Here is a 25,480-nt window from a genome sequence, read left to right on the forward strand (position 1 = left end):
AGAAGAGTAAGAAAATATCTACTTTATTATGAAATACGATCTCCTTGTTTTCAGTAGAAGCAAAGCTCTTTACCCACAGCGGTCTCACGTTCTCTGATAAATTTGCGTCTCTGGACTGAATTCCTAACAATAGGGCTACGTGTAAAAACAACATGGCACTATTAAAACTGTCCTAACAGCTTGAAATTCAGACTTTTCTAAGAACACGTGCAGTTCATCTGACAGAAAAGAGCTATCGTGGGAGAGCTGAAATACTTAAGAAATGAAAGAATAGTATCTGCAGTTACAAGCGTCCTTAGTCCTGTGCTCAGCACTAGAGCATGTTTATTTGGAGTCAAATATTCTAGTAGCAAATTTTATCTATACTGATAAACTTTCCACATGAAGTTGTCTTGTAGCATAAAAAAGCATGGGTCTTTTGTCCAGCCATGCCTGCATGTGCTGCTAACAGGCAGAGCAATGGACCTGTCAAAGAGGAACTCTGCAAGGTGTTCAGCAGCAAGTGCTAGTGACAGGGAATAAAACAGAACGCAAGGGCATAATTCCAAAGCATGTCCATAAATATTTACATATGCTCTTTCAAGTTCTGACAATTAGAATGCCCAGAAGTAGAAGAAATTTTGCATTTGTGTATTTTTGGATATTCTACTTCCCAGAATCAGAGCTTTGCAAGGAGCTCCAAAGATACCTACCTAGTCACAATGCAGACAAGCATCCTATCATGGTTAACATTTGCAGAGTACCAAGCAAGAGGGCTGAATGTTCTCTGCTATCAGGAGAAAAAGCAGTGCTTTCAGCAAAAGGAAAAAAAGCAGCATTATTTATTGTCAGAAGAGAAAATGAGCAATCACTTAAGCACATACATCTAATTAGTTAGCAAACTTTCCACAGGGATGATTTTTGTCGTTCAATAGAATTCAGTTAACTAATGGTATTTTTAAAAAATCAGGAAACACAAACACAGAAGAAAAACCTAGGATTGAATGGCAGAGATGTCCTTCAGGATGTCTCTGTAAGGAGCTTCAGAATCCTGTGTATCCTGAAGAGCAGACTCCAAGCCCTGGCTTCTTGCTTCTCAGAATCACAGATTATCCAAAAGTAAGATGATCACAGATTATCAAATACTGAAGGTCATGTCTGCATGCAGACAAAAACATGCATCCAAGCTGTGCAAGACTGTGCACAATGTCACCTTCCTGCAATACTTCAGCTAAGCCCTTATCTGAGACTTGGGCGTCCTCTTACCAGGCTATTTTCTGTGTTGAATTCTTCCACTCTTCGTTACTACTCTCACTGATTCCCAATTCCTCTGTAACAACGGCTCTCTTTCACTTCTGAAGACACATCCAATTTGACAAGTATATAAACATTAGTTCACCTCTATTACACTTTTCCATGACTTTCACAGTCTCACTGAGAATGCTGTACTTTTTAACAATAATCAGCGTGTCAAACTTTTGCATTTCTTTGCAGTTTCTCTCTAATCTCAGTCTACCTTTTGAGCACAAAGTGTTGTCTCGTTACAGATTAATGCACTACTTGTACTTACCAGATAAATGATGATCACAGACAGATACTACCCGAACTATGGGAGCAGAGATCCTGCCTCTAACACAAAACAATGAATGCAAATTTTGATTAGATTAAGGACTTCACAATTAAAACAGTTTTCCTACACTTTCACAGCTACTAAGCCTGGTCTTAGTTTTGCATTTTACTTAATGTTTGCACAGAGTAAGATCACTAAGACAGTACTGTTAAAAAGATAAGTTCCTATGTTCAAGATCAAAAAGAAATGTAAATATATACAGGAAAAAAGAAAAAAAATAAAACTGCAATAATGTGATACTCAAAGAAGAAGGCAAATGAATTTGCCTCAGTTCTCAGTTTCGTACAACTAAAAGGAATGAGAAATCTCACTTAGCTTTCTACATAATCAAAAGGGAAAAAAGAGAAGGTGAATAACATTTTCTGAGCTTCTATTTCCACACCACAGCACTGGTCAGTCCTTAGACCATGTAATTTTTAACATTCCCCTTTAAACCTTTTAATGGCTTCCTATTTAACCACGGCTTCTGAACTAAGATTTTCTATAAGAATATTATTGTCTCAAAATTTGCAAAGACACTAACCACAATAAAACAAGTTATGCTCTGGTATCCAAAGCTAAAATACATTAGAAATTGATACATATAGAAATACGAATAATATACATGTACATCTATGAGGGAAGTATGCTGTGTTCTTATGAATCTTCTGCAAGATCTACTAACTTGTTTAGTTTAGGAGGATACAAATAAACACTATTTTATTAAATGAAATTTGGGTTGACTTACAGTTTTCCACCTTTGATCTCCTTTTAAGATTTTATCATTGACTCTCATGTTCTTCCATTGCGACGTTCAAATCAACATTCATCTTGCAAAGCAACTACTGAGCTATTTCCAAGCCAAACAGGGTTTATCACATCTTCTAATTAATAGCAATGCCTACATCTCTAATAAATAAAACAACATTTATGTAGGTGTCTTTATTTTTAACCACACTAACAGCTAACAAACACAATGAAGCAAATATGAAATGTGTGAAATAGGCCAGACTGGACCAGCACAGCTACAAATGCAAAAGCCCAGAAGAGAAGGATTTAAGTAATGAATGAAGGAATATCCACTGTCCCTGCAGGCAACGTGATTGTCTACTGCCAATGGGACATCCTGGAGGAGAAAAGGGGGAGTTACTCTGTTATTAACTCCCACCAGGGAAAATCACATCTTGCCAGTTTACAATAAAATTCATTCAAGCAAATGATTGCATTCAAACAAAGCTTGATTACTCTCAAATAACTTCTGCAAGTTCACAAGTTCTCCTATTTTATCTGTAAGCCTGTTGGCACAGGGGTTTGTTTTCTGCTGTTCATGATCCTCTTACCATAGCTTGGGTTGGTGGAAAACAAAAAAAAATCAAACCAAAACTCAACAATGGGTTCTCAATGGGGCCATCCAGGTCAGTACACCCAATAGCACTGCAAAGTGTTCCTTTGCTACCAGAAGAAGAGGAAAATAGGCAAAATCAAGTCATGGGAACATCTGAGGGAGAACCTGAGGGAATAAGGCCGGATGATTATTTCATGAACACACACAATATGCAATTCCTCCACCACCCTGAGGTAATGCCTTGCTATTATCTGTCATATCCAACCTTTTATTGTCTTGACAATGCTGCACTGAATATTCATGACGTATGGCTCTACTAGGGAATGAGCGTGTCTGCCAGGAAAGGACCAACTATGTTTGCTTAAGAACCTGAAGGCTGAATAGGAGTCAACCCAACTCACGGCCTGGCATGGCTCCTGCCACGTAAGGAAGCGAGCTTACTGCAGAAAGGTCTGAGGATAGTACCCAGGGGAAGATCTGCATCTCACTACAGGCTATTACTTGTGTGGAGCAATTCAAGATGGATAACGCCACAGCCAGAAGAGAAAGGACAGCATGTCATGGGGCAGCACACAGCTTTGTGCACCATGTGGGTGTAGGCAACCCTAGAGGAGAAAGGAAACTGCACTCTTGTGAGCAGATGAGGACTTGGCTTACGTTTCAGATGTGAGGAGCACCTACCGCCCAGACCGCATCCACTCAGCCCATGTGAACTCCAGGACTTACATAGTGTACCCGGCTCCCTACAAATTTATTAATATTTCATCCTGATATGTATTTTTAATCAAAAGTTCTTAAAGGCCAGTAGAATATCCAGTATATATATTCCAGTCCTTAGATGCCTTCATTATTAAATAGTTTATAGGATACAGACCTTACACACACACACACAAATCATGATTTTAATGATTTACATGGATTCCTAGGATAATAAAAACTCACAAAGATAAGTTGTGTATCTTGTAACTTAGGACCAAAATACAGCTCACCATTTCAGAGAGGCAGTTTCAAGTGAAAAACTTTCCATAAACAGGAGGCATAGCAACATGTTAACAACTGCTATAATTACCAGAATATTCCAGTGTTCCCTTTGTATTCAAATACAGACTGAAATTAAGAATTAATCTGAAGAAAATAAATTTATATATATATATACAGAGGCCCTATATATTTCGGGTCTCTGTGATATACAGATACTTTCAGAGGGATATTTTCCAGGCTGTAAACAGACAGCCTTCACTTTCAGATCACCAGCCTACCCAAAAGAATCTCTACAGATCAACTTTGGAGAGAGAAGTCACAGCCTCAGCTTGGCACACAAGCACTGGAAACAAACTTAGCTCTTCTTAGTATTTCACTAGAGTATCAAACAAATTAATAGAGAGTACCACATGATTACCGTTTGCTCTGTCAGTCCTAAGAAAGAAAGAGAGAAAGAAAGAGAGAAAGAAAGAGGGAAGGAGGGAAGGAAGTTCCAATGCCTCACAACCCTTTCGGTAAAGAAGTTCTTCCTAACATCCAACCTAAACCTCCCCTGGGGCCACTTTAGCCCATTACCCCCCAAAAAAGAAGCACTCACACAACCCCTGAGAATCAGCAAGAGCTGTTTATTGCCAGCCAAAGGTGTCTGTGCTGGGAGCAGCCTGGAAGATGCCCTCCCATGGACAAGGAGGAGGGCTGGGGGGCTGAGGGCCCCTTTTCTGGGGCTGGCTCCCTGGGGCCATTTGGCTTGCCAGAGAGAAAGGCTGCCCCTCGGCCACAGGGACTGCCCTGCACCTCCCAGCCTGTGCCCCGGGTTTATTTCTAACACTGCTTTTTAGGCAATTTCATTCCATTCTTTACGGAGAAGAACAGAAGCAAGGTGCATCTCCAGCCCTAATTCCCACGTGCGCTTTGTGCTCCGAGTGAAGAATTTCTTCCTCACCTCACATCTCATCTCAATCTCCCCTCCATTTGCTCAAAGCCGTTGTTCCTGGTTCCATGGCTACACTCCCCGACGGAGTCCCTCTCCAGCTTTCTTCTAGGCCCCTTTTATGGGTAAGGTTAGGTGGCAAAACAGCAGGACCGAGCAAACTGCAGCCTCCTCTACCTGGTTCCACACGTTCCACATGATGTTTTCAAGCTCAGGCTCTAGCCTCTCATCAGTGTAACATGGAATCATTCAGGTTGGAAAAGACTTTCAAACTATTTGAGTTACTATACTCAAACTATCTCAATTAAATATTGCAACGAATAATATTCACACTGAAAATTAAATTGGCCCATAGCAGTCTATGTATGCATGACTAACCAACATACTGGTTGCTAATTATCCCAGACAGACTATGACAGCTGTTTCCATTCGGCGTACCACTTTCTACTACATTTATGAAAGATAGTAATTAATTCCATTGTATTTAAAATATTCATATAACCATCAGAACTCAGCTTTAGAAGTATTCTGCAACTTGATGTATCAGGTTACCTGTTTTTCTTTTTTTAAGCATGCCTGAAAATACTGGGCAGTTCATTGTAAAATGCAATTCTTAACTTGATAGCCATGTATTGTGTGCTGTGAAAAAAGAGGTAAGGCAAATTTTGTCCTAAAAAATAAAAATATAAACAACAACAACAACAAAAAAAAAAAAAAAAAAAAAAAAACCAACTTCAAAATCTCTACCAAGTTGCTTTAAGGTACTTAAGGGCTGAGAGAAACAGCTGTGCAGAAGCTCTATTTACTGGCTTGCAAGACAATCCAAAAATTAACCTAGAATAATCAATTCCAAAGGCAACTGTTATGTCACATCTGAGAGCAAAGTAAAAACAGACACTTGCAGAGCTGGACACTGGACTTGGAACAGGAACAAGACAGAATTTCCGAATTTGGACTTTTGCAAATACACATGTGCTCAGCAGACAGAAATACAAACAACTCGAAGTAATCTCTGAAGTACACTATCAAATACTGAACAAGTATTTCCTTTTTAATAAGTACACATCTTCTAATAGCATCTCTGAAGCCTATCTAGACTGTCGGCGGCCAGGACACACCACTGGAGTATCAAACTGCTGCTTGCTACCAATCCCCTTTCCTGGGAGCGCTGTGGCTGGCAAAGCCAGATTTACCCTCCATTATTCTACCTAGCACGCTAGTACTGAAGAAAAAAAAAGCAAATGTATTGTTTTCTTTACCTGAACAAAACGTATTTTTCTTCCTTTAGTAATCCTGTCCTGTGGGAGAAACTCTACCTGTCTTCACAGAACGTTTTCTCTCAACTAATTAATTTAGTAACTATTTTTGACTATATGGATGGTATGTTTGTTTGGCACACGAAAGACAAATATTTGAGTTCCTGCTTCGTCCCCTTCAATATCACACATCCCAAGGAAGTGGTTCTTGTGGCACTTGCCCCTAACAAGTGGGCTCGAGGCTATTTCTCTCATACGTGGATTCTACCTTTTCAGAAATTACTTAAGAGGGTTTTCCCATAAAAAGACAAACTATTCAGAGATCCAATTAACGCTGCCTAAAAAAAGAACACGACTCAACAGACTGACTTTGCTTGAGTGCAGACACCCAGAACTATTCCAGAAGAACACAGATTTTAATCCACAAATATGGGTATCAGTATGTATTCTACTGATTATTTGGATAATTTGCATAGCAGGCATTGCTCCTGCTCTCCTCTGCGGGTGTTACTGCCTCATCTCAGAGGCACACAGGCTCTGTTTTGCTACCTATAAATTTTCAAATTTCTTCATCTCAGCACATTTTCTTGCCAGCTCTTCCTACCTCATTTCCCAGAAAGCATACAGGTGACAATAAGCAACCAGGCAGAGCCAGAGGGAATCCCTGTTGTCTGAAGACACGACTCCCCCATACCAGCTGCAGAACTTTTGCAGGGTCCCTAACTCTGCTCCCTCAGACCTCATCTTTGAAGCAGACCAATGAAACACCTTCAGAAGCCTCGGAATTACAGCCGCATTAAAAAAAATAAAATAAATCACAAAACCAATACTGAGCTTTATAATATTACAGACTTCATTCTTTAACCCCTCATAACTCCCTGCTATTCCACATATAATAATTACAGAGACAACTCATCATTTCTTCCACCATTATCTGCTTGCTTTGCAGGAACTAGCTATTTTTCCTACCAAATTTGTCTCAGTAACACTTGGCTTGAAGTTTGCTGCTATTTGTTTCACAGAGGAGACAGTGTGCCCAAAGCTCATCCACTTTTTACAGATATAATCAGGTGATCTAATAAAAGATAATCAGTATCTCTTCCTATAAATCCTGCATCTTTCAGATCTCTGGACAAACGTCCTTACAAGTTCACTTTCTATGGTTTCTTACTTCTCTGTCAGTATCAAATGGATCTTTTTTCAGTCTTTTTGGGGGGTTTGCTGCAGTAATCTGGATGAAAAGTTCACAGAGTTCATTAGCAATTGGTCAGATTTAGTACCCATGTTGTATTTTCTACTTTTACCTCACTTGTTGAGCAATGTCTCAATGTCTAGACAATGCATATATCATATGTAAGAGTCACCACAGCAAATGGATGCTGGAAAGCTGTTCTGGTGTAGGGTGGTTTATGGTTATCTGATCTGATGCACACTTTTATAAACCTCTATGCAGAGTTTTCCTAAGGTTCCTTGCAAAATCCAGAAAGGTTGGCATGAGGTTTGCTCCACGCAGGAGTCTTGTGGCCTGGGAAGAGATTACTGTCTCTGAGACCAGAATCCTATTCACACACGAATTTTCTCTTTGCTGTATATGTGTAGTGACTGCTTTTCATGCAGAGATCTGGGATTAAAAATAAATAGAAAAATCTAAACCCAGGTTAGCCAGGAATGAGCAACTGCCAAACATGGTAAGCAAATGTGCTACTTCAAAGATAGAAGCAGCCGTTTTGAAATCATTTGAATGAAATACCAGTCCTCATGTTTAGATGTGAACAATATGCATGTGTTACTCTTCTGGAGTTCATGTTATTTCTATGCTCTCCAAATCTTTTTTCACATTTTTCCTGACACGTCAGGTGTGTGAGGCTGATCAGCTGATTACAGTACTGTACTGCTATGGTGTAGGACTGCTGAATGGAGTCTGCACTCATTCCAGTAGATAAATTCCATCACTCTCACCTCAACAATTCAGAATTACCTTTCTGTGACCTTCCCTTCGTGAGTATTTCAGCATTCTCTGAAATTTATCCATCTACCGATACTTCTTATATCCTCATGCCGAACCAGGGCATAGAAGGCTATGTAGAGGATCTGACCTGGCAGTGACTAACATAGAAATGCTTACTGTAATTGAGCAAAACAAACTCCCAAAATCAGCACAGAAGAGCTTCCTTCTGACCCCTGGACTTCCAGACGCCTTTGCTTACCTCTCAGAAAAGTAAAGACTATTAATGGGAAAAATCACACACCCAGTACAAGTTCTTTTTCTATTGGTAATTTAACCTTACCAATCCTTTTCTTCTGCTGCTTCAGTATCTTCTTCTTGTTCACTACATCTTCCTTCTGTAACTTTTAGCATAGCTTTATACAGTACCAAAAAACTAAAAGTAGGTAACAAAGGTCTGTAATACTACTAGAAGTAGTACTGAAGACTCCCAAACAATGCAAGGCTGACAAATCATCTTACCAATCTTTATGTATCTTGGGAAGTTTTCTTCTTGGATAACTAAGAGCAGGAAGTCTAAAATCCAAGACAGCTTCTCTAGAGGCAGAATTCCAACTACCTGATGAAACAGAGTCACTGGGAAGACAGAAGTAACGAGACAGGAGATAGAGTGGTACTGGATGACTTCCAAAGCTCCTGGTAAACTGTTATACTAGGAGAGATGAAATCTTCTGACTCTTACTACTGACTTCAAGGATTCCTGCAAGGAATCTTTCAAGGATTCATTGGTTAGAAGACCCGAGAGGAGACCCCCTAAGCAAAAAGTACTTAGCAGTTAGGAAAGTAATTTAGGTTTCCTGGGCTTGTTGAATCACGGCTACTGTGGGAGGCAGGTTACTGGGCTAAATGGCTTGTTGGTCTGTATTGTATGGTGGTTTTTATGTTTTTATGAGTATATTTAAAACAATGGCTCTATGAATTGGATACACAATATTGCAATACTCAGGCAGGCAAATTCTGCTGCTGAGAAGATTCTTTGTCAATGTAGTGGTGCCCTTAGAGCATAGATGGAGCCAAGAGTGGATGGAGAGTTCTTCCCAAAACCCTGTTGCAGCATGGTGCAAGAAACAGAGAACTTGCTAGAGAAGAGCCACTTGAGCAAATTGTCTGCATACACTGAGCATTGTTTAAGTTCAGGGCAGGAAAAAACACTTAGTGATTTATTCAGGGGGACTTGGGTAGTTCTGCAGCGTGTCCTCTCTGTATCTGTTGAGTAACCAGTGCAGTCATTTGGTTCTGCATTCCTCTGTAGAGGACTTGCTCTGTCAAGTCCCTCAAATGTTAAACTTAATTACAAATTAGTTATCATTACCACCACATAAAGTAGCATGGATCAACTTACTGTGCTGTTTACCAATACTCAGTGGAGTACTTAATGTCAACACTGGAACATGTACTGGATTCACCTACACTCAGCCTCTCCTTCCTTTATTTTGAAGAAGAAAGTATGCACTTTTCTGCTCTCTGCCAACGATGTCATGTTTTTACCTGCCCATCAATTCTGAACACAGTTTTATATTACTTCTGTGATTAGGTTGGCATTTATACACAGGGAAGAAAAGCAGCTGAAGAGATCTCATTGCATTATACCCTTTCAAGAAATTTTGCATCTCAGAAAATATTTTTAAAATGTTCCATCTAGAGGCAGAAACAAAAGATAAACACCTCATCAGTCAGCAACAAGTAAATAAAAAATAATAATAAAAAAAAATCAACACCAAAAAAGAGGAACTTAGTATGACAAATCTGGATTAGCAAGATCTTCAAAATACATGAATAAGATTAACTAAGAGACCAGATGGTGCCAGCATCATAACATGCATTTTGTGTGGTAGAAAAATTATCTCTAGAGTTCTCCGAAGAATACCTGTAATCTACACACATTTTCCCTGAATAAATTCTGTTAAGATTCCCTTTTTTAGAAAATATGTGACATGGATGCAAGCCATCTAAACACAAATGCAGTCAAAGATCCTTTTAGTATACTTTAGAGCAGTTCAGACTGCAATGGAAAGCCTGGGTTATATATGTAATTTTTTGCTGCACTGAACACATGATTGCCTCCTTGAGTGGCAATCACAGATTATTATCAAAGGGCAACATAAATGGCATTCAGATTTCAATGACTGAGCTCATTATGACATTTAGAGCACTTACCGCTTTTTGTGAGTTTTGCTGATTGCTGCTTATCCACAGATTACAAATATTGCCGAGTACCTCAGACAACCATGTCCGGTTTCTTCCAGTTCTACCTATCTCTGCTGTCAACTCTCTGTCAGCTTGTAGGTAGTTCAGTTGTAGTCTGCAGACCTACTTTGGAAAGCCAGGAGGAAACTGGAAGTCAGCTTCTTGTAGATGTGACACTATGTGCCCCACCGCCTATGAAAGTTGAGGTCAACGTGAAAGGAGATCCTGAAATGCTACAGGCTTCTTGAAAGTCTAAATATGTCACTTTTTGTCACAACTGGAATCCAGAAAGCCATTTCAAACCTTCTCAGCACAAAAGAAATACCAGAGAGAATTCAATTGAACTACATTTCCCTGTGGTAACAGAAGCGGAAGAGGGATGGGCTGGAGCTGAGGCCTTGCTTCAGGGCTGTGTCTCTATTCCAGACCAATTCTGAAAATGTCGATCCTTTCCATTTCAAAGTAGCAATTTGATCTTCAAAATGTCATCTTAAGGAGGTAGAATTGTGAAGAAATTTAGTCGTTTCAGACTAAAACCTACCATGTTAATGTCCTTCCATTTGGATGTTCAAAAAATACAGGCAAGTCAGCTGGGTGTGGGCTGGCACTGTGGAAAGCCACAAACTCCTTGCTGACTGAGCATTACTCGAATCAAAGTAAAATGCTGACTTGAGTATTTGCCTGTTACCACATCAAACAGCCGGTGTCCCAGGAATGGATCTGTTCCGCAGGTCTGGTTTTATGTGAGTCCCAGGCAATGCTGCTTTGTGGGCAGTGCTCTATGTGTTTGTGAGAGGGCTCTGGGCTGAGGGGAGACCTGCTCAGTCCCACACAGCTCTGGGCAGCCCTTGGAGCTCCTGGGAGCAGGAAGAGTCCACAGGCGTGCAGAGGCCAGACATCACTTGTACACTAGGACTTGGCATGACAGTATCATAAACCATGTCCCTTGTCAGGCATTTTTCTGTAAGACAAACCATTTCACTTCCTTAACCTGTGTGCAATTTTTCTTAACAGTCTTATCCAATGATAAAAGTGCTCTGAATATTTTGTATTGTTTGTACGTGTTCTTCATACTCCAGCATTAATTTCCCTGTACTGACAGCTAGAAAACACTTCACAGTGTCAGCAATCACCTCTCGGTGATAAGGCTTCCCAGATTAAAAAAAAAAACACCTCTACCTGTGTTTAATGTTTCAATGCAAATGGTCTGCAGTTTTCCACACTAGAAAGGAGGTTAAAATCATGTCTATGTCTCATGGACTACAGTATTTTGAAAACGCAGTAATATACAAATGAAACACTTGAAGTAGCTTTGCCTTTGATCTAAATATTTCTTCTTTCTTCCTTACCTTACTCAGAACTCTTTAATGAACTTGTTTCATTGAACTCTTGTTCACTGTCCAGTTGCTGCTCAAAAATATGAGGATATATTCCAAGACAAGTTCAGCAGTTACCTGCCCTGGGTGGTTTGCTGTATCCTTTCCTTCTTCTAAAATGTCACAGCATTTGTTTGTCAGAGGAAACGGGATGGTCTGTGGCTTTAGTTCCTCCTGAAGTTATTGGTATTTGCAGAGAAGACCTGATTAAAAACTGTTCCTACCACGTTGCCTGCTCCTCTATCATGTGATGCAACGATTTACATTAATAACAGTAGAGTGCAAAGAAGACCTGCTGAGCTTTTAATAAACTTCCTTTTTCCAATCACTTAAAATGTTCTTTAAAGTTGCAACTGAAGTAATACAAAGCCTGCATAACAGTATACTTGACATTTATGATCTTGGCAATAAATCTGGTCTTCATTTTTACAATGTCTGCTTTTGATTAATTGTTAAAAAATACCATAAATACTTTTAGAGAAACAGTGGAATGGTTAATAAACCACATTCTGCATGTTAACACCTTAAATAATAATGGAGTAAATGCCTTAAACCATGTACATTAAATGCAAAATAAAAGTAAATTCAAAAAGCCAACTGCTCACAAGTTCAGCTTTCATTACTGTTCTCATTAGGGAGTAATTGTGAGGCACCCTGAATTTCTTCTAGCCATGGCGCCTATTAACCTAGTGGATAATTCCATACAGGTTTCAAGTTAAAAGCTCCACTGTTTAAAAGCAAGCAACATTTGTAATGCGTCATAAAAATCTTTATTTTTTATAGTATAAAGTGATTAAGTTAGAATAGCAAAAGATTGCAATCTAGACTTGTAATTCTATGAAAAAATGCCATTACTGTTATGATTTTTTAGCATGACACAAGCAGAACCCAATAAATGCAATTATGCCAGAATTCTGCAGCACAAAAGACCTGGCAGCAAGCTGTGTGGGGTGCATTTTTATCATTTCAGGAAACTGTCTAACCTACTACACATGGGTCCTTTTCTGGGAGGGTGCCAAAGCTGAAGGGTAATAGAACTATAATGAACAGCTCCAAATTAAATTATGCTGTTGTAATGTGGCATTAGTTGGCATAAATGATTTCATTGCAATTAAGAAAACAGATACATAGCCCACAGCAGGTGGTTGGTGATGTACTAGCACCAGATAAGTTGGCCTGCCAACAGAAAAAACAGCAAGAGAAAAGATTCTGCATACAGAAGCAGGTCCACTCTCCAGTGTAATAAACGTAAAGCTGCATTATTAAAGGAGCAACAGATATCCCAGAGAATTAAACCAACTACTGTATAAATGTTTTTGAAGTGTGTGCCTGACTTGGTAGAGGCCAAGCAGGCCTGTGCAATGCTTAATATCTCACAAGATGTGCTTAGTGCTTAATACCTCACCAAATAGCTGTGAAATGATGGATGTGCCATGATTTGTTATCTGCCCAAGAGTTCACTGAACAAGAACAGCAACCAAAAACCATGTTTTCAACACTTCCCTTTCTCTCTGGTGATTTGTGACAATGAAAAAGTCACATTACTGACATGTCTTTGCCCTAATTGCTTGTGAACTTGCAACATTTTAAAATCATCTACTATTATCAGCATGAGAGAGGTGCAGTGCTCAACAAGAGAAGAATCAGAGAATTGTTCATTACAGCTAAATAGTAAGTAAATAAAGCAGGAGGGTTTTGTAATAGCCTAGTCCTGACTATTTCATCTATGCATGAACACACAACACCAATGCACTTCACAGCTCTCCCAGGCTGCAACCTAAAGCTCCCTACAGACAAAGAGCTTCGTTTGCACAAGCACATGCCCCGTCCCCTCACCCTGAGGGCCATGTGGACCTGGCACAGCACAGGACAGTGCCGAAGAGCCTGTGAAGAGAGCGAGTCCTCCAGCTGATATAAAAGTCTATTCAGCCACAGGGAACAACTCGTTTGCATGCACCAAGAGCCAAGCGAACAGGTAAGGACTGACATGGCTGTCAAGGAGTGCATTCAATGCAAGTTCTCCAAGAACAAAACAAAGAGAATTCTTAAGTTCATATATATGGGCTCAAAGTACTTACGGTGACTCAAGACAAAGCTGAAAACCAACTTGCCCAAGCCATAAAATGTTTTCCTGTTCTCTATTTTCCCTAAGGATTCTGAATTATATGAGCAGCTTATTTTTTAATATTGTTGATATACACTGAGGTATGTTGATCTTCTCCCCAAGTAACACAAAATTATACTTACCTTCTTTTTCCTTCCCTTCATCACATTTCTACAGGCACAATGCTTAACGTCAACTATCCACAAGCTTTCTTTTATTATTATTATTATTTTTGTTTACCTAATAATTCATCCTTTATTTCAGAGCAGAAGTAAACAGCCTCCAAATAGATGTTTTTTCCAGAAACATGCATGAGAGATTTTCCCAATATTTCTCTGCAGAGCCTGTTATCAGTGACCACTTGAGATATCTTACAGCAACTCTGTTGCCTTGTCCAGTTTGCAATTCCTATGTCTTAGGAAGAACCCATTGAGAACAATAAAATAAAAACCTGACAAACATCAGGGACTCACCTAAGCTGAAGTTCTGATACAAAGTGGGGTTTGTTTACCGTTCAAAACTGACACAGTGCAGCTCTTCTCTTGCTTTGAGAAATGTTTGTTCACAAAGTATTTTAAAAAGAAACTAGCAACTGAGACCTTGATACTGTTTTATCTCAGTTACCACCACAGTTACCACCAGACAGCACCGTCACCATGCAGTTATTAATAACAGAAAACATCAAAGATGTTGAACAAAAACAAGAATGACAGAGACCGCAAGATAAGTTTAAATAGCCTAAGACAGGGCCTTAATTAGAAAAACTCATTAAAAAAAGGCCAAAGACACTATCAAACTAAAGAACAGAATCACTGTCACAGGCTTCACACTCAGCAGTTTCCCAGTTCTCGGGTTGATGTGCTGAGCCTGCTTCTCACTCCTCCTGCTGCCTCCCTCCTGCCTCTTCTCAGACCCTGTATGTGAAACCCTCAAGAGCAAGGCTGAAATAACTTTCTCTAAACCTCTTCACATTCTTGTACCATGCTTCAGTGTCTGGGGACACTGTGTGCATCAGAAACACCACTACAGACCCCAGAGGGATGGAGGCAAAAACTTCACTAAGAAAAGCTCACGACTGTGGAAACACAACCCTGGACAAAATAAGCATCACAGTTTTAGCCATGCCAGCTTCAGCAGAGACTGCAAAACCTACTTGTCAAGGACCAAGAAAGGATATTCCAGCTCCAGCCAGTCTCCTGGGGAGCATACTTCGCTGAATGCTGTGCTTTGGCTTTCCATGTTAGACAAGTAAAGCATTTCAGTACTGCTGCTTTACAGCTTAACTCTCGACTTCAGCACAACAGGTCACCTTGATGCAGTTCAGTGTCTTACAAGAGCACCAAGCCACAGGAAGACATGGAATTATGTAGTGGTACCAAACAGACATTTTAAAAAGGCAGGAGCACTGCACCTACAGACACAGGCTCTTAAGATATTTCAGGTTGGAAAGGACCTGAGGAGGTCTGTGGTCCAGCCTTCAGCTCTGGGGCCAGACCGGGCTGCTCAGGGTGTTCTCCTGTCAAGACGTGAGAACCTCCAAGGACAGAAATCAAACCCCAGTTCCCACACTGAATTTGTTGTCCTTCAGAAATGTGATGGGAGTGAACTACCTCACCTCCTCCAGGCCTCTGGTGAAGACATTAAACCATGGGTCCCAATACAGACCTCTATAGAGCTCCCAGAGCACTCATCGCTGGCCCCCATTCAGCTAAAACACTCAGTTAGAAGAGGAGAAAAAGGCCCAAAGCAGCCAGAAATAGATGCAACATAACTCACTGATGATGTCCCAGGGCTGCAGCTTCACCTGTTCTGCTGCGACATATCAAGCCAGCTCAACTACAACCTTTTTTCCTTTCAAGATCCAATCAAGCTGCAGTCAAGTTTCCTCCCCACCTTGGCCAGCGTTCAGCAGAAGTCTGTAATGATTACCTGTCAGTCCTTGGCTGCTCCTCCACAGCAGCCTGATTCACATACAGCTCATGACAGGTCATGCCTAACCTTCTATTTCCTCCAGCAAAGATGGGATTAACCTTTTCAAAGTTCCTGAAGAGATATCATGTACGTATACATGAAGAGATGCCATGTACGTCACACATACAAACATATGTGTTATTTATATATGCAGGTTTCATTAAAATACATCTTTTTTTTATCTTCTCTGCTATACAGAACTATGTTCAGTCATGAGAATCCCACCAAGACAAGTAGGGAGAATCAGAAGGAGTATGGTTCTCACTCCATATTCCATCCCAGTGGAACCACAATTTCTTCCAGCAACAGTGCTAGCCATCAGCAGGCCGTGTTAAAACTAACCTTAAAAAGGAGGGATTTTTCCCGGTTCTGTGCTTGGTTTCTCCAGTCGCCCTGCGAACAGCTGTCCTGGTGCATCTTACGGAGTGGCGCTGGGGACAGGGGCATATGAGCTTCCCAAGCTGGCACTGGCATCTGTGGGAACTGAAACACACGTGGGATCACAGCTTAGTTTATCACAAGAGCCATTAAATCTCTGATTCTATAGCAGAAAGCAATAACTACTTTGCATAAGCAGCAACAAGGCAATTGGCTCCAGGGTAGACGCGTTGTGTAGCAGAGCAGAGGATCAAGGCAGGCAGGGCTTTTTTTCTGCCATCGAGGCCACTTGAGGCAGACAAGGGAGCCGCCAGGCCCCAGCAGCCCTCGTGTGTGAGGCTGAGGAGGCATGGGCAGAGCCAGCAGCGTGCCCTTCCCAGCCGTTCAAAGGCAGCCCCCAGGGAACATGGCGACCAGGACGTGGTGCCTCAGCCAGGACATGGCACCTCAGTTTGCCTGCTGTCTACCTGTAGCTAAACCAGCCATGGTCTGCACATGGCCTGCACCAGTGCCAGGGCTGGGGGAGACGGTAATGCCTCAACTGAAGTGCATCTACACCAATGCGTGCAGCATGGGCAACAAACAGGAGGAACTGGAAGCCATCGTGCAGCAGGCAGGCTATGACTTGGCTGCCATCACTGAAACTTGGTGGGACCACTCCCATGACTGGAGTGCTGCATTGACTGCCTATAGGCTCTTCAGAAGGCACAGGCAGCACAGGAGGGGTGGTGGTGTGGCTCTCTATATCAGAGAGTGTTCTGATATTGTGGAACTTGAGGCAGGGAATGATAAGGTTGAGTTCCTATGGGTCAGGATCAGCAGGAAGGCCAAAAAGGCAAGCATCCTGGTGTGGGTCTGCTACAGACCACCAAACCAGGATGAGGAGATGGATGAGGAGTTCCACAGGCAGAAGCTGAACAATCACCAGCACTTGTTCTCGTAGGCAAGAGCTTCCCAGACATATTCTGGAAATACAATACAGCTCAGTGGAAGCAGTCTAGGAGGTTTCTGAAGAGCGTGGAAGATAACTTCCTGACACAGCTGGTTAGTGAGCCCACCAGGGGAGGTGCCCCGCTAGGTCTTCTGTTCATAAACAGAGAAGGACTGGTGGGAGATGTGGTGGCTGGGAGCTGTCTTGGGCAGAGTGAACTCTACCACGAAATGGTAGAGTTCAGTGCCAGGGAAGCTTATGGAGCAGATTGAGAGTCATCACGCAGCACTTGCAGGGCAAGCAGGCGATCAGGCCCAGTCAGCATGGGTTTATGAAAGGCAGGTCCTGCTTGACAAACCTGATCTCCTTCTATGACAAAGTGATGCACTTAGTGGAGGAGGGAAAGGCTGTGGATGTGGTCTAACTTGACTTCAGCAAGGCTTTTGATACCATTTCCCACAGCATTCTCCTGAAGAAAAATGTCTGCTCATGGCTTGGACTGACGTATGCTTCGCTGGGTTAAAAACTGGCTGGGTAGCCAGACCCAAAGAGTCGTGGTGATATTGGATTGGTTGGATATTAGGAAGAACTTCTTTACCGAAAGGGTTGTTAGCCATTGGAATGGGATGCCCAGGGAAGTGGTGGAGTCACCATCCCTGGAGATCTTGAAATGAAGTTTAGATATAGAGCTCAGTGATCTGGTTTAGTGGGGGACTTGGTAGTGTTAGGTCAGAGGTTGGGCTAGGTGATCTTGGAGGTCTCTTCAACCTAGGTGATTCTGTAATTCTGTGGTAATCGCCTTAAATATTAATGAGGTAAACATTTCTTTAATTGAGCCTGTATTCCAACTACAAACTTAGTTTTAGCAAATAATATCATGATTACATGTAAGTACATATGTGTAAGTATACACGCAGCACATCTACTCCCTGAAAGACACCAGAATGAGGAGACAAGGCTGTGCATCCTTGACATATCCTCTGTGGCTGCGGGCTGGTTAACCAGCATGAGGAATTTCATTTTCCTCATGGAATCAGAATCCTGCTGGTTCATGAAATTAGATACAGAGGAAAGGCAGAGACAACTTTTGCTGCGTTTTAAAACAACTCTTTCCAGACAAAGGGAAATGAACAGCATTGGATATGGGAGAAAAACCTTACTACAGATAGTTTTAAGGGCTTCCAACTCTTCTGCTAGGACATTACTGAAAAGGTAATAATTTTTCATCTCCATTTGATTTCCCCTCATGTTTTACTGTATCTTTCCACTTCCATGTGTTCCTAATAAAGATGAACCACGGAACTAGACACTGGGGAAAGAGAAAACCAGCCTGGTGTTACATGCATATGTTACAGAGGTTGCTAATATCCTTTCACTAGTGCCGTTACCCACCTACAGTTACTCCTGTGACTAAAATCTGATATATTTCCAATTCAGTTTGATCTGAACACCTTCTGCTTCTTGTTCCTGTTGCTAAGTCCTAGGATTAGAATACTCCAAGGACAGCTCCTTGGGGGTCCACAGAGCAAGTAAAGTCATGCTAAAAGCTTTGCAAAAGGAGTTTCCAGACAGAACTGAGCACAAAGCCTGTGTATTTTTGGCACGTTTGGTAAAGTAACAATAACCTTCTCATTCTGCCCTCTGTGACACCCTGACCATAGCTGCTGTCTTACATCCTATCTGTGATCCCAGTAAGTCAGGACAGTACTGGAGAAGCATCTGAAGAGCAAGTAGTTTAAAGACAATTTCTCAGTCTGTCTATATTGTAATTCATAAACACTCATTTTGCCCTCAAGTGGTATCAGTTTGAGGCACTAGAGGTCCATGGTTACATCCCTGGCATTTGCTGGTACAGCAAGACCTCTCTGACACCCCTAAATTCAGCAAATGTCAATGGTATTAAGCTGGCAAAACACAAACAGCAGCCATTTCTTGACAACCCAAGTGCCTTTCATCCAGTTACATCCTCAGGTTTGTAATTGCTGAAGCTTATCCAGCTTCAGACTCCATGTCTTTAAGATTTTGCAATGATTATGATTACTAAAGCAAGAGAATAAGCAAACATACCTCTACCCTCTACTTATAAGCAAACTGACTTTTGCTGCTGTCTTTGCAATGTTCCTGGCATATGCTTCATAAATAGCCACTGTCAACAGAAAGAGCAGCTTGCTGGAGAGAAAGCTGGCTTGGTCCCAAAAGCACTGTCACATCGCAACTTCCTTCTCTCAGAAAGTGTTATTCATTAAGAAAGCTTACACTTGAGGAGAAAGAAGCATTTTACAGAGCTGTTTTCTCAAGCTCAGGAAACTCAGTTTGTCCAAGTTTTTGCAGAATGTTTGCATCTCTCCATCTGCTGCAGCTAGCACTGGCGTCACCAAATACTAACACGGGGACCTGCCAATTGCTGTGACTTGCTATTTCATTGGTTGTGTTTGTGTGTGTGTGTGTGTGTGTTTTTGATTTAAAAAAAAAAAAAACAACACTGTGAGAACACATTGTTTTCTTACAATGATGTCACAACATCTAAAAAAAAAAAGTTGGCTTGCACTGTGGTCCTTTGCATTACCTTTGTAAAAATCTCTCTCATCTTCTCACCTTACAGAAGAGGAGTTGACAAAGAGAATAAAACCCCAGCCTTTGATGGTTACTCAGAGCACCGGGCTGTGTTGCCGTAGGTCTCACCCAAGTGCTAATCCTGCAAAGCCTCACTCCAGCTAGCTGTGACCCCAGCACCTGCCTGGACAGCCTGTGGGGATGGGGTGCCCACCTGCCACCTCTCTCCCCTCGGTGCAGAGCCACCCACAGCGCCTGCAGCAACCAGCTCAGGGGCGGTAATGTCATGCCTGATGGGGAAAGCCTTCAGAACTAGGGTAAATCAAGCAAATATTACATTATCTGCTTCAAACATGCAGTTTGTAACACTTCCTAGCCAACCTTGGATCTGGCTCTGCAGCCTTGTCACGGTGTGTTGCCTCTTCAGATGAACCGCTTTGCAAAAGCCCCTGGAGTTACTGATGTAAAACTATTTTCTCTGTGCAGGTTACAAAGGCTGGGGCAGCAGGGCTGTTCACTGAACAAAGTCAAGACAAAAAGTGCTGTCTGCCCCCAGCTGCAGCCTGTCTTCTCATCCTGGTCAACCTGTGCCCTACAGCTGACTTCACTACCTCAATATTTTTTCTTATTCCGATTTCCTGTCTCTTCCCTCTCCTCAGTTACCGACCTTGCTTCTTCTGTCTGACCTTCTCAGAGACCACAACTGTAATAACTCCTTCCTAAATGAGGAGGGGAAAGTGCTTTGCAGAACCTGTTGTGATTGCAACAGGCAAGGCACGATGCCAGTTGCATCCTCCTGTACGATCTGAGCTCGCTACCACCAGAGCCCCTCTTCTCAGCTGGGTTAACTCCGATCCTCACCTTTACTGTACACTGCAAATGCGTGTCAAGTAACAGCAGTGACTGCCTGCACATCATTTCAACAAAGAATTACATATCCATTAAAACAATAGGATCCGCTTTTAACCATTTACATGAGAAAAATCACATGAAGTAAACTTTAAATGAGATAAGAAGCCAAATTACGTTCAGGCATTCCAAGTGTTAAAATAAAACTTATTTTGTGTTTTCAAAAATTGCCCAATCCCAAACAGGAAAATTGGTCTACATTTTGTCTTCATTGAAAACAATCTGAACAGCAATGTAATTTCAGGATGGATAGATGAGCTATCACACACTGCATATGTGTACACAAGACTTTTTCTCACATAAAGTCAATTATACTTAACATTTAGTGGATAAAAACAACCGCCACCATGTATAGAAACTGAAAAGTTTTTCTGGCATCATTATGCTGTATTGAGGTAGCTAAATCTCTAGTTTCAAAAAACAAAACTAACTAAGGAGGTCTGGTCTTAGGTTCAAGGTTCTGGAACCTTTTTCTCCTAACAGCAGTGAGGTGTAACAGCTACTGAGAGAGACTAAGGGAGTGGCATCCTCTTCTGGGCTGGAAAATGTCTAGCTCACAATAGCCCAGCAAGAGAGAATGCCACCAAACAGCAAGCCTGCTTCGGGTAAACAAGTGGGAAGACAAATGAATGTTAACATGTGCAAAATTTAACTGAAGTATCACAAATGAGAGGGAGAACAATTTTTAACTGAACAAGAGAGGAAGAGACAGACTTTTCCAGGGTTAAGAATTCCGTATTACCACAGACATCTTCTTGGTAAAAGCAATTTCCCTTCGCTATCCTACTGAGCCATACTTGCCCCTGTTGCTACTGTGCTGATTTCAACAGGGTGTCATAAGGAAAGAATCTGATATTAAAGAGCCAGTTCGTCATTAGGCTTCCCTCAGCAACAAACGGCAGCATGCTGTGTTGCGAGTGAATGTGGAGAAACACTAAAAGACTGCAATTAGGGGAATGGTAAATATCACATCTCTTCCCATTCTAAAAACTGCTTTTGTACATCCAGATTTTATGCTATCTGATCACTGAGCAACTCAGCTCCTGTCTCAATTATTTACTCTAATATCCAAACAAGTGTGTTTTTTTTTAGTACCGTCTCCTCCAACTTGAATGAAAAAGTCAGTAACTTAGATGCTGTTTTGAATGTAGAGTACAGATAAATTGGACAGATGAAGGCTGTTGTTTTCCATGTTTTACGGCATGTTAAGGAAGAAATATGGTAATCAATTTTTGACACTGTTTCAAAGTTTGTAACCTCTCCAAAAGAGTAAATACTTTATTTCTAAACAATTGGGTACATTGAAAATGCTGAGAAAAGGAATATAAAACAGAGGTTATCTAGTTGGTCTGAATTAAATTTTAGTACTAACAAAAGAAAAAAAAAAAAAAGGAATACAGAAGAATGAATGGAAGGCAAATTGCTTTGACAATCCAAAGGAATATTATGGCTCTCTCTTTGTTATTCTCTGTGAAATAAATTAAACCACATCTGTTTCCTATAATATATAATGAGCACTGCACATCTACAGCAATCCCAGCTTGGGTATTTGCACAAAACTCTCCATCTTACTGCAGTTCTTGTCTCGATAGGTCAGCCCAGAGACCTGCAAATGTGGGAAACCCATCACATGCAGCACCCGGTAGCTCCTGTGGCCACTTCCTTGCAGATGGAGGTTTGCTGAGGTTTTGTACAACATACTGTCACAGGAAATAAGCAAAGAGCAAAGGAAAAGGCTGGAGTGAAGATGCTGGTCTAAGGAAATTAACGACTGGGTCGTAACATGGGAAAGGAACAGGACAGAGAACATAAAGGCAGCCAGAAGGGCAATCAAAGCCTTTCTAAGCTAATATGAGTTATGATGGGGTTCCTCATAGCATGAATAGACATTTTATCTTCCCGTAAGAAAAGGAAAACCAACCTAAGACAGTAATCTACATAATTATGCAATGACTGTATAGGAACTGCCTGAACAGAAATAATTTTTCATTGGGTTGCTTCCTCTGCATTTGCTACCTGTTTGCTCTTGTAAGAGCATTCCAAAATCTTCTCTTGTCACTTCAACTACACTGTGTTGAAGTGACAGAGAATAATTATGTAATGATACTATAATCTCAGCGAAAAAAAGGAGATTTCCTGCTGTGGGCCTAAAATCTCTTACTTCTCTACCATGCCTCGATTAACGGCTAAGGCACCATGGGACTGGATCAGAGAAACTCCACCTAGCAGTACTAGGAATGCCACCGCTGTTCAGTTCAACCTTTCCACCATCAGCACCCAAGCAAGGAGTCTCACTGCTGTCATGAAAATGAGCTCTGGGTTGCACCTCTTCAAAGCAGCATAGAAAATAACTTCCCTCCATAAGAGCCAACCATTTTCTTAGACAGCTCCACTGACTGCTTCAGGGCTCACACGAGCAAAGTGACTTTCTCCCATGGACAGTTTTAGACTCCCATAGCCTGAGTTACATTTATCACCACACATATCATCTTCTGCTCAGCTTTATTGTTTGGACACCAGTCTCCTGGGACTTGGGACAACAACTGATTTCAAACAGTCCTGCTAAATCACTTCAAGCACATTCACCATTTTCTTGACATCGGCTTTGTCTCTCTTTACATTAGTCATCTCAACTGCAATCTGCATGACTAACCTGGTAGGAGTCTCCACGGACAGCTGCCAGTCACTAAATCCAGAAACACAAACTAGAATAGAAATATTATTAGGTGCCTTGCCAGTATGAAACATGAGAGAAGGGCCATGACAAAGGACACTTCTTACAACAGAAAAATGGATGAATGACAGAGAAGACCGCTGGCTTTCCAGAGTGAACACAAGTATGAGAATGGCTACAGTTTAATTAGTTTAGGAGTGGAACAAGCTGACTGTGTCAGATGGAGTGATACCAGGAAAAAAAAAAAAAAAAGTTACTTGCTGTGCCAAATAAGAAAAGCCACATTCTGACCCTTCTAGAAAGTGGATGCAGAAAGTTCTGATGAGGGAGGACTGAAGTCAATAGGGTTATAAGGTTGTTAATCAGGTCATCATTCAAATCAATGAACACACATGGGACTGCAGACAAGAAAGGCAATCCTAAACTTCAGGAGTAACAAATAGCTGTATTAGAGCCTCAAACAATAGCCTGAGAGGTGAAAATTTAACATCTCCTACTACCACCACCCTGTATTAAGCACTTTTTCTGCGTACTCTTTCTTCATCTGTGATCTGTACTACATTTATCTGATAATGAATCAGAAATGTCATATAATTACACTTCAAAGAGGCTAGTGTAATTGATGATCATTGAGAGCTGGCTTTCCTGTAATTTGCTAGAAGAAATGAAGCTCCTTGTGTGCGTTTGGGGGCACCACTACAGCAGAGATGTCTAATCACCAGACAGTTCAGTTCAACAGACATCGACATATCAGCTCTAATAGCTATTTCATAAGGACAAAAACGTAACACATACTAAAGGAGCTCTTCTAAAGTTGCAAAATTTCACTCTTCCAGTTTCCGTAACATTCAGTAAGAGCCACTAAAAAAATTGTCAAAGACCTAATTCCAGCTGTAGCTTCAGCAGCATTCAACAGGGGCTCAATGATGCTTCAAGTAATACCAATGTCAAGCTAGAGGGGTAGGAGAGTGATGCCAAATGGTTTGTTCATGTAAAATGTCTTGGCAAAAAGGTGTACCGAGAGGAAGAGGAGAAGGAAAGCTGGGATATCCTCAAGGCTTTGTTATCATTGTAGTTCTGATATGGAAAAGCAACTGTAAGGCTGAGGAATTTGTTACACTGAAGAAGCCAATCTCTGATTCAGTGAAGAGAATTGAAGAGAAAGAGATGTTTTGGTTATGACCAGCCAACCGCTCCTACGGGTGATGTCTTTGGTGAAGAAAGCAGTTTTTGCACTGTTTTCCTTTCTGCCAGCAGCTCTAATAAAAGTGATGATGACTATTTCACCAAATTCTCTGACCTTTCCACAATGGAGAAGCAACACACAGCAATAGGTGGAACCCTGCACAATTTCACACTTCTTGTGCTTTAACTCATCACAGTCATAAATGATTAACAATCAGATCTGACAGCACACTCCCTAAGCTTACAGTCCTTGTTGAACCCACCCCAAAAAAGCCTATGCATGGGCTACTTCTACTGCGCAGAGCAAGAGCACGACTGTCCATACACCTTCTACATAGAAACCTATCAGCACCACTTCTAGTTATTACCCATTTTTTTCTCTCCTGCTTGAAAAAACTGTTATGAGTCAGAAGGAAACTGTGCATATGGAAAGTAGAAGGTAACAGTATATACAGAAAATTGTGTTAGATGGTAGATAGAGGGGAAACAAGACCTGTGCCTGTGCTATTAGAGTCACCGTACGCAAAAGGTAGAAAAAAAGCAAACATGAGCTGTGAAGCAAAGTGCGCGTCTCACTGGTATTTGTTTTTGTGCCCTGGTGCACAATGCTGAGTTTTCTCAGCCACCATCACGTTGAAGTTCAACTAAATTAAGAGCAGGGCTTAGTGAGTTTCCTGAAGAAGTGAGCATTCATGACACTCTTTTCTTTTCCTCCGGGCCTAGAAAGAAATCATTACATGACACTTACCCTGTCAGACCTATCAGCTCTGAGCGCTCTACCATATGCAGCAGCCCTGCACCTATCTTGTATTAAGATAAACAAAGATATGATCCTGTTCTCACATCAAAAGATTTTTAATTTAGGAGACACATACTGTTCCAGTGCAGAAACATGCCCTTCATTAACATTCCTCTGCCTTATTTTTGAACTAGGACAAGACGATGAGGAATACGTACCATTGCATATGGCAACAGTGTCTGATGGGGGGGTCACTGAAATGAGCTGGGAGGTTGTATAAGGTAGTATCTGGACCTTATTATTATTATTATAAATTTATATCCCAATTTTTTCTGTTTTCTAATAAGGAGATCATATGGTATATTTT

The 25,480-nt window shown here is 41.3% G+C and overlaps 1 protein-coding gene across 4 annotated transcripts in view; it reads right to left on the reverse strand.

The window, feature by feature from the left end:
• The window catches only part of PCDH15 (protocadherin related 15), a 773,967-nt gene that overhangs the window by 744,697 nt on the left and 3,790 nt on the right, over nucleotides 1–25,480 (reverse strand). For all 4 annotated transcript variants that reach the window (XM_068688403.1, XM_068688402.1, XM_068688399.1 and 1 more), the window contains exon 2: nucleotides 16,087–16,227. The gene's annotated coding sequence lies outside the window, so the exon portion shown is untranslated. The remainder of the gene's footprint in view (nucleotides 1–16,086; nucleotides 16,228–25,480) is intronic.

This window comes from Anas acuta, chromosome 7 (genome assembly GCF_963932015.1).
Source record: "Anas acuta chromosome 7, bAnaAcu1.1, whole genome shotgun sequence".
Taxonomy (NCBI): Eukaryota; Metazoa; Chordata; class Aves; order Anseriformes; family Anatidae; genus Anas; species Anas acuta.